Source organism: Liolophura sinensis, chromosome 6 (assembly GCF_032854445.1).
Source record: "Liolophura sinensis isolate JHLJ2023 chromosome 6, CUHK_Ljap_v2, whole genome shotgun sequence".
NCBI lineage: Eukaryota > Metazoa > Mollusca > Polyplacophora > Chitonida > Chitonidae > Liolophura > Liolophura sinensis.
The window spans coordinates 1,736,020-1,749,587 of NC_088300.1; the positions used below are offsets into that span (position 1 = coordinate 1,736,020).

The window sequence follows — 13,568 nt, forward strand, 5'->3', positions numbered from 1 at the left end:
TTTGTAGTTTACATTTAGCTTTTTATGCAGTGTTTGATGTAATTCACTATAGACCACAGAGTGAGATGTATCAGTGAAAACATTAACTGATCACATAAGTCATAATGCTCAGATGGATGGACAATACTTCCAAAGGACCTGGCTGGCTCAGTAGTCATAAGTGCTGCTCTCTCCTTCAGACCACAGGCTCTTGACAGGTGCATTTGAATGCATTTCAGGCTAGTTTGTCTGGAGTGTTGTGTCAGAAGTTTTTCGTTGGTGATTCTTGGCACGCATGCTCTGTCTCAGTATGGTTTCCTCTACCAACATACACTTGACAGCTGTCATATATTTTGTGACATGCATGTATTCTTGAGTACAGAGTGCCTTTCTCATCTTGTTTGTGGGTCCCACATACCAAGATTAGATCTGAGATGTATCCCTTTAAATACAAAGAAAACACTCAAGTGAAGTAACATTAAAGCCAAAGAAAACACTAAAATGAAGTGTATCGGATGAAGGACCATTAAGTTAAAGAAATCACTAAAATAAAGTATAACTGATGAAGGGCTATTAAACAACTGTTCTGGTAAATAATTTTATTTATTTTTTTAGAATTCTTTCTACCTAGTAAAATGGTTTTAAAACATCAGAATCCACGTTGTGATCCAGAGGGTATGAGTGACGTCACATCCATGTTTTCTGCTTGAAATAGTTTCTGGGTAATTTGGCGAATGCATTCAAACTCATATATATATTATATGTATGCATTTTAAATGATGAAACCTGAGTTTGATGAAATCTAGCCATCTTTGGTTGTCAGGTGGCAAAACCCTGATTTTACACCACCTGTATCAGTATGGGTAGAAAAGGAATTTAAAGACTTTAAAGTTTCAAATGCAATTTGCTTGGTTGAAAGAATTAAAAAAAAAAAATAAACTGAACGTTTTTTTTTTTTTTTCAGTTGTCTTGCATCTGAAATGTTATTCACGTGTAGTGTTTTCTATGCCTTTAATCTCATAATACTTTGGAGATCTTCAAATATATATTCGTATTCTTGGAATGTCGTTGGGTTTAGTGTCTCAACATATGGTCGTTTAAACAAACTGATTACCTCAGTCAAAGGTATTGGCTGCAATAGATCTGCCTTGTCATGACCCGCATCAGAGACAAATGTATTCTCTGCTGAGTACTTTGGATCATTATTCTGCCTTGTCACGACCCGCATCAGAGACAAATGTATTCTCTGCTGAGTACTTTGGATCATTATTCTGCCTTGTCACGACCCGCATCAGAGACAAATGTATTCTCTGCTGAGTACTTTGGATCATTATTCTGCCTTGTCACGACCCGCATCAGAGACAAATGTATTCTCTGCTGAGTACTTTGGATCATTATTCTGCCTTGTCACGACCCGCATCAGAGACAAATGTATTCTCTGCTGAGTACTTTGGATCATTATTCTGCCTTGTCACGACCCGCATCAGAGACAAATGTATTCTCTGCTGAGTACTTTGGATCATTATTCTGCCTTGTCACGACCCGCATCAGAGACAAATGTATTCTCTGCTGAGTACTTTGGATCATTATTCTGCCTTGTCACGACCCACATCAGAGACAAATGTATTCTCTGCTGAGTACTTTGGATCATTATTCTGCCTTGTCACGACCCGCATCAGAGACAAATGTATTCTCTGCTGAGTACTTTGGATCATTATTCTGCCTTGTCACGACCCGCATCAGAGACAAATGTATTCTCTGCTGAGTACTTTGGATCATTATTCTGCCTTGTCACGACCCGCATCAGAGACAAATGTATTCTCTGCTGAGTACTTTGGATCATTATTCTGCCTTGTCACGACCCGCATCAGAGACAAATGTATTCTCTGCTGAGTGCTTTGGATCATTATTCTGCCTTGTCACGACCCGCATCAGAGACAAATGTATTCTCTGCTGAGTGCTTTGGATCATTACTCTGCCTTGTCACGACCCGCATCAGAGACAAATGTATTCTCTGCTGAGTGCTTTGGATCATTACTCTGCCTTGTCACGACCCGCATCAGAGACAAATGTATTCTCTGCTGAGTACTTTGGATCATTACTCTGCCTTGTCACGACCCGCATCAGAGACAAATGTATTCTCTGCTGAGTACTTTGGATCATTATTCTGCCTTGTCACGACCCGCATCAGAGACAAATGTATTCTCTGCTGAGTACTTTGGATCATTATTCTGCCTTGTCACGACCCGCATCAGAGACAAATGTATTCTCTGCTGAGTGCTTTGGATCATTATTCTGCCTTGTCACGACCCGCATCAGAGACAAATGTATTCTCTGCTGAGTGCTTTGGATCATTATTCTGCCTTGTCACGACCCGCATCAGAGACAAATGTATTCTCTGCTGAGTACTTTGGATCATTATTCTGCCTTGTCACGACCCGCATCAGAGACAAATGTATTCTCTGCTGAGTGCTTTGGATCATTATTCTGCCTTGTCACGACCCACATCAGAGACAAATGTATTCTCTGCTGAGTACTTTGGATCATTATTCTGCCTTGTCACGACCCGCATCAGAGACAAATGTATTCTCTGCTGAGTACTTTGGATCATTATTCTGCCTTGTCACGACCCGCATCAGAGACAAATGTATTCTCTGCTGAGTGCTTTGGATCATTATTCTGCCTTGTCACGACCCACATCAGAGACAAATGTATTCTCTGCTGAGTACTTTGGATCATGATTAGTTTTCACAGAGTAAGGAAAATATTAATAATTAAACACTAATTCGTTACACAAAAGTAGCCGAAGTCATTCCATTCAATTCAAACTTCTCAAACCTTTGCATCTCTCTTGTACCTCTATTGTAAAAAGATAGGGGATAAGAACACTGAACACAAAAGTACAGGTGCATCATAGTTGGCTTGTAGGGGTATGAGTTCATAATACATAATTAATGAAAATAGGCCTCAACGTTTAATTTAATTGAACTAATATATGTCGGTAGGCTTACGCAAAAGTGTTTGTACACTTATATTTGAAGAGCAGCTGTGTCTTCTAGGCGTTGTTACTTTATTCTATGGCAACTGGAAATGTGATGATTCACTTACATTCCTTTAAGACATGTATCAAACGCCTACGCAGTTAGAAAAGTTTTGATTTCTTAGCTTTTCAAAAATACGAAGTGGCGGAGGTCACACCTGAAGTGAGAGTTAACGCCCCTTAGTTTCCTCTTCCACTGATAGATGGCGGTAGTATCCGACAGCTCGCATTCGGTTAAAACAAGATCGAGAAACAAGGGTATACTCAAAGCAGCTTGTTTTTCAAGTGAGTCGCTGTTCGTTTAAGGGAGAACAAGAGATATTCTGATTTACCAACATTCAAAATGGCCGATAACGAGAATTCTGCCACATTTAGAGCCAATGCTGCCACGAAGCCAACCCTTGCAAGTGATAAACATGGGAAGAAAATGGCGTCGAAAGCGAACAAAAAATGGGTGCGACTTGCGACTGTTCTTGCTTACGTTTTGTCTGTGTCCTTAGCTGCGATCGTCCTGGCAGTTTACTACAGCTTAATATGGGAGCCGCAACTCAAGGAAAATGAGTTTACAACCCCTAGAGTCCCAGAAGGAAGTACTGTAACGACGGATAACAACAGTACTGCGGTGCGCTAGAACAGGTGAATAGGAAGACGTGGTATTTTTGCTTTGTATAGATCATATTGTTTATTGAATACAGTTATATTATTATCCAATAGTGGTTCATTGCGGACTACTATAAGGTAATAAGCTTCTGGCATAAGTAAACTAGAGCCAATGCCATTCAAAATTCTTTGAAATATTCTAGGGTGACATTGTGGAACTGACTAGGCTACCCATGTATCTTTAAAAAAATCACCGAATGTAAGTGTTTAAAAAAAATGGATATGTTGATTATGTATGAAATTGTGATTCACTACATTGTTACACTCACTCACTCGTATATCAGATTCATTTAGAGTTTATATATACTGTATAGACCTTGTAAATAACCTTTTGTTTGAATGTGTGTATGCACAAGGGGCTCAAGGGAGAGTGCTTTTGTAACTAATTGATCTCCCTCAGAAAATGAATTATTATCATTACTAAGATCATATTATTGGTCTGAATGATTAAGCTAGTAAATCCTAAAAGTCTGAAGTCTGATATATGTAAAATAGAGCCAGTAGAGGGAAAATAATGTTTGGTAATAGTAGAGCTGATAAAAGCGACAACAACTGACACTCAACCAGACATGTTACATTTTGCAAGATATCTAAGTTTGTTTAATGTTTGTTTGCTTAATTAAGAATTGTGAACACATTTTGATATTTTTCTGTATGTGTACTTCTTGTTTAATGTCTACGTACACTCTTTTGTTTTCAAAGACATTCTCCCTCATGTCACGACCCTGTGTAACAATAGGTTAGTCACAGCTTGGAGCTGCCATTCAGAGTGACATAATTGCTGAATGCTGCGTTTGGCAATTTCATTTCTGGTTAATAGACTGATTACTTGATGCAAATATTAATAAATTGTGTGATTTCTGTTTGTGTGACCTTTCATGTCACTCTACAAGGATAAAACACATTAAGAATCCTGAGTTCGGTTCCTTCAAGTTTTTATTTTAATGCACAGGTATATCTGGTTTATATTATATTTTTTATATGGTTCCAGTATTAAATCGATCATCAGAAGACTTTGGCCTTGACATCCAACGATAAAATATTTGATTTATCAGGTGAATGAATACAGAATGTTACAAATTGAAGCTAGGAAATGTTAAGTTAGCCCCAGAGGCAGACACCGATTTTCTGATTTCTAATTATTCATGTTTTGAAACTGACACGTGGTGTGTGGGGTTTTAACCTGTTTAAGTCACCAAACATTACTCTACAAATAGCAGTGGATCGTTTGACTTGGTGAGCTAAATAACAAGCGTAGGCTGACAGGATGTAGGCAGAATGTGTGGAACATTTAGAATGTTACATAGGACATGGGAATGAAAGGTGTCGAAGAGGCTGCGTTTATCGCTATAAAACTTGGTTGCTATGATAGACTGGAAAGGTAAGCCATTTATAGTTTTAAGAATGACCACTAATGTCCACCACCATAAGTCATGGAACAAAATACTTGAAATACCACAATTTGAGGATTGATAGCAGAATTAAAATTACCTCAGCTGACAATTTGCTATCACATCATAATTTTAACAGTGATGTGGTATTACCTTTGAGTCTCACTTCAACATTTTGCTGACATCCAGTAACCTACCGTTATGTGCACAATCATTTGAAACCATGTGGTATTTGTAAGGTCAAGCATGATCATCAAATAATGGGCCTTCTTGGTTCCAGGGCTTGACAATCTTTGCGTCGGCATTCACCAAGTTGGGGAACCACGACAGAAAAGTGCAGTGGCACTCAAGATGAGATTTTAATATGAAACGCACGCTTGGCATTGCAACTTGCAGACGTAAAACTATGAAATGCATATAAGTGTTGAGGCAAATGTCACTGTGATACAAATGTAATTATAACTTGGTTTTGTTTTTTAGAATTAAAGATCTACCTCAACCCATTTCGTAATATACATTGTTTGATATCAGTGAAAATTTGATCAGTTTAAAGATTTGGCATGACAGCCTTTGATTAGTTGGACACCTTCTTATGACATTGTTACTTCTCATTTCATTGTATGTGAACGGTGAAAAGCGAATGCTATTTTTGAGGTCAGAGAGGATAAAGCAGATGTACTCTGTTCTGACATTTCCTTATACGGAAAACACGACAGTGGTTATGTTCAGAAACAGGAGTTCATCATGAATTTAACTTGGGATGGTGCAACAGCACAAACATAGGTCATAACAAAAGCTGTTGTGTAATTCAAGCATGGCGCACACATTTGCGTAGTTCACATGCATGGACAGCCACTGATGTAACAGTAGACCCACGTGTTATTCTCAGCAGACTGAAGGCTATACTAATATGGATTGATGTGATTCCAGGTTATTTGAACTTTTTACTGTCTGTGTTATAGTATGTCCTGGGTTCACACCTGCTGGTAGTGTTTGATTATGATATCAACATTGCATAATAATACTCAATTCTTTGTACAGTTCAGTGTGCATGAGTAGATCAGCTATGCTGTAGGCTAAAAACATGCAGGAAAGTAAATTTTCATAGCAACTAATCATGGGTGATGACTAAGAATGCATATGATCATATTGATGAGTGTTGTACTTAGGTCAGATTATTTGCTGCTACCACAGCGAAGCTCTCCTGTCATTAATGAGATATCTGCTTTGTCGCTCATCAACCACACTGTCATCATGAGCTCTGAGTTAATTAATCAGTACATAGCTAAGTTGAAATACAGAAATACCATATGAAGAGAAGGCCCACCTACATGTATTAACAAAATTACTTTATAGTGTGTGTTTATGCAGTATCATGCTGTCTGACAGATTCTCCCTGTAAACTAGGGTTGGGCTATATCAGTCCAGGTTGGATGTTCGAATCTGCATTTAACATATTAAAAGGTGAGCTATAAATGTATAATATTAAGGGCCTCCGTGGCTCAGTTGGTTAGCACGCTTGCCTAGAGTAATGACCCAGGGGTCTCTCACCAATGCGGTCGCTGTGAGCTCAAGTCCAGCTCATGCTGGCTTCCTCTCCTGTACGTGGGAAGGTCTTTCAGCAACCTGCGGATGTTCGTGGGTTTCCCCCGGGCTCTGCCCAGTTTCCTCCCACCATAAAGCTGGCTGCCGTCGTATAAGTGAAATATTCGTGAGTATGGCGTAAAACACCAATCAAATCATGTATAATGTTGTTTTTTTTCTCTATTTACAGAACACTTGAGAGAAAAAAAGCAGTCTGGCATGTTGGATTTAGAAGGAGGACCTATTTCGTTCTGGGTACAACTCTGTATTTTGAGGTTTGGGGACAGAGGAGGGCAAAGGGCCTCTCTATGGTATCTCCCTATCTATTGTCTACATGCTTAATTGTTGATCCTCTGCTGGCAGGGAGGAGAAGTAGGACCTGGTCACATCGGGGATATCCACGGATAGTTTTTCTGGTTGTTGTTGTGGACAATCCTCAAGCTCTCAGTGACAGATGTGCCCTTTTCACCACCTCTATTGGTCTGCACTGTTACACCAAGACTGCAGCGATTCTGCTGTAGGGAACAAGCCCTTGTATAGTCGTCTGTATTGACATTACTTTACAATGTGCCTGGCTGTCAATTAATACCAGTGTTGAACTTGCGTTAATTATGGCTCTCAGTATTGACCTGCAGTCCTTGGCACCTGTTTCCTATTTTGTTCTGGCCAGCTGCCCACTCGTTCATACCATTACTGCTCTACAGATAAACATATTTACACCATTTCATTTTTTTTTACTCCATTTTTTTTTTTTACTGTTAGATGATATTATTTTTGGGAAATGTTATTTCACTTTGTTCCCTTTTTATTTGCTCATTTGGGGCCAATTTTACCAGACTCCCCTGCCCCCTCTCCACTGCTTATGGTATTTAGTATGTGTTCATTATCTCTGGAAATGGATGGAACAGAAATGAATTGAAGTTTGTGATAGATCATTAAGTCCTTTTTCTTTTCAATAAAGCACCTTTGAGATATTTGTCTGAAGTGTCTGATTTACATTCATATTTTTACAGATGTATGTATGTATCCTGTAATTTTAACTGTATAGTTTTTGGTGTGAGTAACTTGTACAAAATCTATATGCCTTGTGGTTTGGATTTTCAGCGATGAATATTTTGTGTTCATAGGCTTCCTCCTGGTGACAGCTTCAATGTTGTTATGTCAAGTAGGTTTACATTGAGCAGCTTGTGCATTGAAATGCCTGATCAATATCCCTCTGAACGTTTCTTCAGTCTCTTATGGATACTCAGTATGGGACAGTAAAGTAGCTATTCATCAGCAAATCATCTTTACTGTACTTTGTGTTCTAGTAGACACTATAATGTGTGTATTTTACTTTTAAACAGAAAACTTGAATTGCCAAAGAAAGTTTTGACAGAGCACCAAAGAGAATTGATCAGATCTGGCTTATTTGATAATGGGTCGATCTTCAACTTTTTTCTGGGGAATTGAGATTAATTCCCTGCCTTGTTCCATTTGTGAGTTTTTAGTTGGAATCAAGACCATTGAAATACTCTCTTGCTGAAGATCGAGTAACTTGTGTCATACAAAGTTGTTTTATTGCTGTGTGCTAATATTTCAGATAGTGATTGGATATTTGACAAGGCTGATAAATGACCTCTTGTAGTTCTATGCATTTTTATTTCATTTTTTTTCACCGTATACTTGTTGTTACCTGATGATCCTGTTTATGTCATTTTTTTAAATGGACTGATGTCAATTTGCACACTAGATGTGTAAAACGTGATTATTTCTATATACATTTGCATTGCAATAATTGGAATATGATTTTGATCATATTCTGTCCCTAGTCTCAAGACCTTTATTTATGAGCACAGTAGTAATTTATTATATTGTGTCTATTGACCAGAACTGATTATGAGCAGTATTTCTTTTTCTGTTTCTTTTGGAATTGTTTCTTTTACATGGTATTTATTGGAGATGTTTTTTTTTTTTCTGAGTGGTCAGTTTTATTAGTTTGTTTATAGAAAGCTTTTCATATTTTCTTTGTTTTGCCATGTTTGCATGTTACCGGTTCACAGATGTTTTTATTTGAGAGTAAGCTAATTGTTTCATGATAATGTGCAATATGATGTGTTGTTTAATTTCATATGTAAGGTGGCATAAAGGCAGGAACTCGCCATATAAAGAATGGTTGATACACTTCAAACATGTTGTTCAGAATTGCTACATTACCAGACAAGCAGAAACTTGTGTGTGCTTCACATCAGATGTGATAGTTCCAGTGGATATCCACAAAGTATGCATTCAAATATTATGTTTGGGGCTCTTTGTGCAAAAAAGGGCTATTGACATGGCAAACATTACTGGCATAGCAAATTGTTAATTCTGAATAATGGTATAAAGTATGTTTTGTCAGCATGTGCTCGTTTAAGACTGTGAGTGTCAGGTGTATGGCCTGCCTGGGGGTGAAGTGGGCATCTGGTAATCTACCAGCATCTTCTGACCACAAAACTTTTACAGTATATTAACTAGATGGATAGTATGATGAGTGCACACCTCTGTATATATGTATTTGATGTGCACTGTGTGTCATAGATACACCTTCACTCGAGAACTTTCACCGTTAAATTTGTGCAATATATTGCCTTTTAGTTGTGTTTTCACTTCGTTGTGTAATGGAGTCTTTCACATGTTGTATTATTGACTGACGTAATTGTATACTAAGGACTGGTAGTTCTCACTACCATGTTTTCTCTGCAAGCTATTTATCAGGGCAGTGGCCATGAATACAAGAACAGTATGCCTGTAAGGCTCAGCCACACAGTACATGCTGTAACTGTCATGAGTGGGGGTGAAGGGAATACATTATTAGTAATAGTGCTGATAATAGGGAAAGTAAGAACAGTGTATTTATTTATGTATTTATTTGATTGGTGTTTTATGACGTACTCAAGAATATTTCACTTATACAATGGGGGGAGGAAACCGTGCTAAACCCACAACCATCCGCAGGTTGCTGACAGACCTTCCCACGAAGAACAGTGTATGAAAGGATGTAAACCACAGAGAAAAATTACTCACCTTTACTTCTTATTCAAAGTCGGTGTTTACAAGTGAAGTGAGCTACATGTAATGTATGAAAATATGTGTAATGTTCATTTCAGTGTAACAGTAATTGAAAACCATGAAAATGAGTAGGAATCGTGTTTAAGAAAAGAAGCCTAGGAACACAGTATTGAGGTATTAAAGTGTTTAGTGTTTCATATGAAAACATGTACAGTAAGTTTTCAAGCTGGTCTTGATTGGATGAAATTGAATCCTAGAATACTGTCTACTTACAAAGTTAAGTATGTGTGATTAATGTTATCAGCATGTGACGGCTGAAATTGGTTCCTGCTTATACTCTGTGACCAGACCAGGACTGTGATACGCTATGTCAAGCTGTCAGAACATTTGTGTCCACACTTGTACATTGTACTCCAGCACGCTTTGAAAAGAAACAGGTGAATAGATTGCTTTTGTCATGACCATTGTAGATTACACAGCACCAGAGTATATTTCAGTATATTTAGTGTATGTATTATTTTGTGCAAACAGTATATCTCAGTGGTTTGATGTGGAGCGGAGACTTGAGTATGCTGAATGTACTTGATGTTAACAGCACCATTATTGTTTAGGGAAGGATTTTTACCACAAATATTCTTATGTTCTCAGAATTTTTTGTCTATTGGTGTTTTATGAAAATTAATTTGTTGTGATTTATTGAGACGTTTACTCTTAATAAAGTATTTGGTTAACCTATAACTATGTTTGTATTGAACGTGACATTGTTACTGATAAAGCAACCCTAAATATAACTGTCTACCCCTTGGGTATGGTCAATCTACACACTAATTATTTTTCATTAGATTGTCTTTTAGTCAGTAGAAAACATGAGGTGGGGGTACAAATTCACTGTTTGGCTCGTTTCACCAATATAATGTGCATATCTGTACGTCATATAATTGAGAAAGCTGGTTAGTAACTTGCCAAAGGTCAGTGGTTTACTCATAATTTCCTTTGTATAAATGCAAAACACTAGACTAATTGTATATATGCATCGATAAAGTGTTCCACGTACAGTTTAGAAAACATACCTTTTCATTTTTGTGGTATTGCATGACAGACATTGGGAAAATTCTAACCAGTCCCACCCGAGTTATTTCAATAACGGGAGAGGACAGTGGTTAAGCCATATGAGCATGAGTTATACAAGTTACGCCATGTTGTGTGGAAGGTTAATAGTTGATTTGTTCAGTTATCAGGCACGTCAGAACAAAATGGCTTTGGCGGTTTACATCTGTTTATGAAATACATTAACATATTTTTCATCGCATAATTAAGTTGTTCAATTCCGCTGTTCTCACACCATAATCTCTCTTGGTGGACTGAACTGTAGTGGACAAGCGGAAACGATGAAAACCATCGTGTTAATCTAAGTGAAGTCGTGCATGTGCTGGACTTGTCAGGTACAGACAGATACAGAAGTATATGAATTCTATAGTGGACTGAGTGGTCAGAATAATACAGTCCACAACGTCAAAGTCCACAACAGAACAAAAACGGCCACAATGTTTTCTACAATATTAACGAAGCGGTCGTGAATGGAAGTACTGTAATTCTTCAACCTTTTCGCATGTTTGTAATATGTATATTTAAGCATATTCTGAGGGCATTAGTCTGCACAGACTGACAAAATTATACTTTTAGTGAAACCCCGAAATCATCCAACCCAACTAGTGTAGATTTGTCTTCAAAATTAACTGAAAAGGTGCATAAATCTGAAAGCTGCTCTTTCATATGCGACAAGATTCAGAAATTAGGGTAACGAGCGGAAACACGAAGCCTGATCTGTAGCGCGTTATGGTGAAGCCATTAATACCAACCTTCTAGGTTCAAGATGCATCGTATATGTTGGCCGTTCCTTTGTCGCCAGAAGAATAGTTTGGAAGAAACCATATTGAACGGAGAAGAAAAAAAATAAAATGGAAAGCGAGTATCAGGGGGTTCCAGCTCAATAATCGCAAGATCAATTCCCAAAATGACGTTTAACACAAACTACCAAAGAACTAAGAAAGTATATAAAGTGCACAATTTGAACGGATTCATACAGTCAAGAGAAACAGTCAACCGTATTCACTGATCATGTTGGAAAGACGCAAGAAATGTAGGTGAATTAATGAAAACAGTATTCAAATCGTGTACCATGCTTTATGTAAGTTGTCGATAATAACATATGTATGTCAGTAGCGCTTTGATTGGAACTGTTCGTATATCCAACATGTCTATCTTATCGCCACGATGAAAGTACGATTCATATCTCCGGGTAAAGCGGGATAAACCAGACACAATCATGAAACAGAATGCCAGAGATTCTGGACGGTCTGTCCGTACTTACTGAAATACATACAAGAGAATTATACTCGTTGTAAAAGTTAAGGAACTTAGTGAAAGCGTTTGAGGTAATAACCTTGACACTAGTTTTTGCAGTAATAACTTGTGACGTCGCTTAATTCAAATCGTCACATCACCCACAGGATGTAACAAATGCTACAAGGCGAGAGACACGTATACGCCATACATGCAGGACCTTTCCGTATATTGCTCTTCAAGTAAGGATAATAAGGTCCTAAGGATAAATTGAAACTACCCCCTTGTCATGAAGTCTGCAAGAGAGGAAACCGTCTTGGTCTTTGTACAAATATAAAACCAGGTAAGATGTACCATCTGGAGAGTAGGTGCATGCATGGTTTACTTTTAATCTAGCTGAGATGGATATATATCTCTCACAGCCTTTGTTATATATGGATTGTTTAAAACTAGCAACCCATAAGTATGCCGTTTAATGAATAAGAAGATGGGGCTTAGCGAAGACAACTTTAAACGTTTCTGTATATAGCCGTATTAGTACGAGAACAGGTATAGGTCAACCAAAAGGGGGCACATGGCAATTGGCACCCATCCGAATACCCATACACTACTGATATATGTTTTCCCGCATTTCACATAGATATTATTAATGAGGAACTCAAGCAACTCAATGAACAACAACAAAGCATCCCATGAATGGTAACCCTTGTATGTAACTAAACTGAAGAAAGCTTTGTTGTCTTTGATGTTAATGTTGCGGTGACCAGTTTTATTGAACACCGATACAGTTAGTGATGAAATTCTGTCAGGTCTACACCTTCAACCTAAACTAATAACCTCGTTCGCCTTACTGGCTATAAAACTGTAGCTAGGCACCCATAGATGAAACATTATTTCTTAATTTTTTTTGTTATATTCGTCCACGGATAGGGGCATGTCTTTGCCAAAACACAACCCATGAATGCCGAGAAGGTTGCAAGGGGAGGGAACTCGTGAACGTCTGAAGAGAGCATTACAGATTGTCGTCACGGAATTTCATCATATATACATATGAATGATGGTGAGATGTTTCACAATGTTCTCGTAAACATTCCATGGCATACCCCTTGTTTGCTTACCACATGGCCGATTAGCTCAACCGGATAGAGCAATGTCCTTCTAAGGCAAAGGCTGTGGGTTCGAATCCCACATTGGCCCATTTTTGTGAACACACTGATGTACGCTGTTCGTTCTAAATAGAATATATTTACTATCCTGCTACACATGATACCTAGTATGCTTGGATTCACTCCCAACACCTCGTGTGTTTTACATTCATTTGCCAGAACCAGTAGGGCCCTACAACGCCAGTAACGGCTTACTTGAACTTGACGTACCTCACCTGAACTGATGATACTTCGTCAGTTTGTTCGAGGACTAAAATACAGGTTCATTTTAATCCCTGGACTCATGTAAAGACAGGTGTTAACAGCAGTACTAATACCGTGTTGAAATACTAGTTAGATCAGACGCGGACCTTTCCGTTTTGTTCATAGGTTGAT

At 38.1% G+C, this 13,568-nt stretch overlaps 1 non-coding gene across 1 annotated transcript; it reads left to right on the forward strand.

The window, feature by feature from the left end:
* The first annotated feature begins 13,150 nt into the window (after positions 1-13,150).
* Trnar-ucu (transfer RNA arginine (anticodon UCU)) lies at positions 13,151-13,224 on the forward strand. Its single transcript has one exon. It is a non-coding gene; the product is annotated as a tRNA-Arg (tRNA).
* The last annotated feature ends 344 nt before the right edge of the window (positions 13,225-13,568 follow it).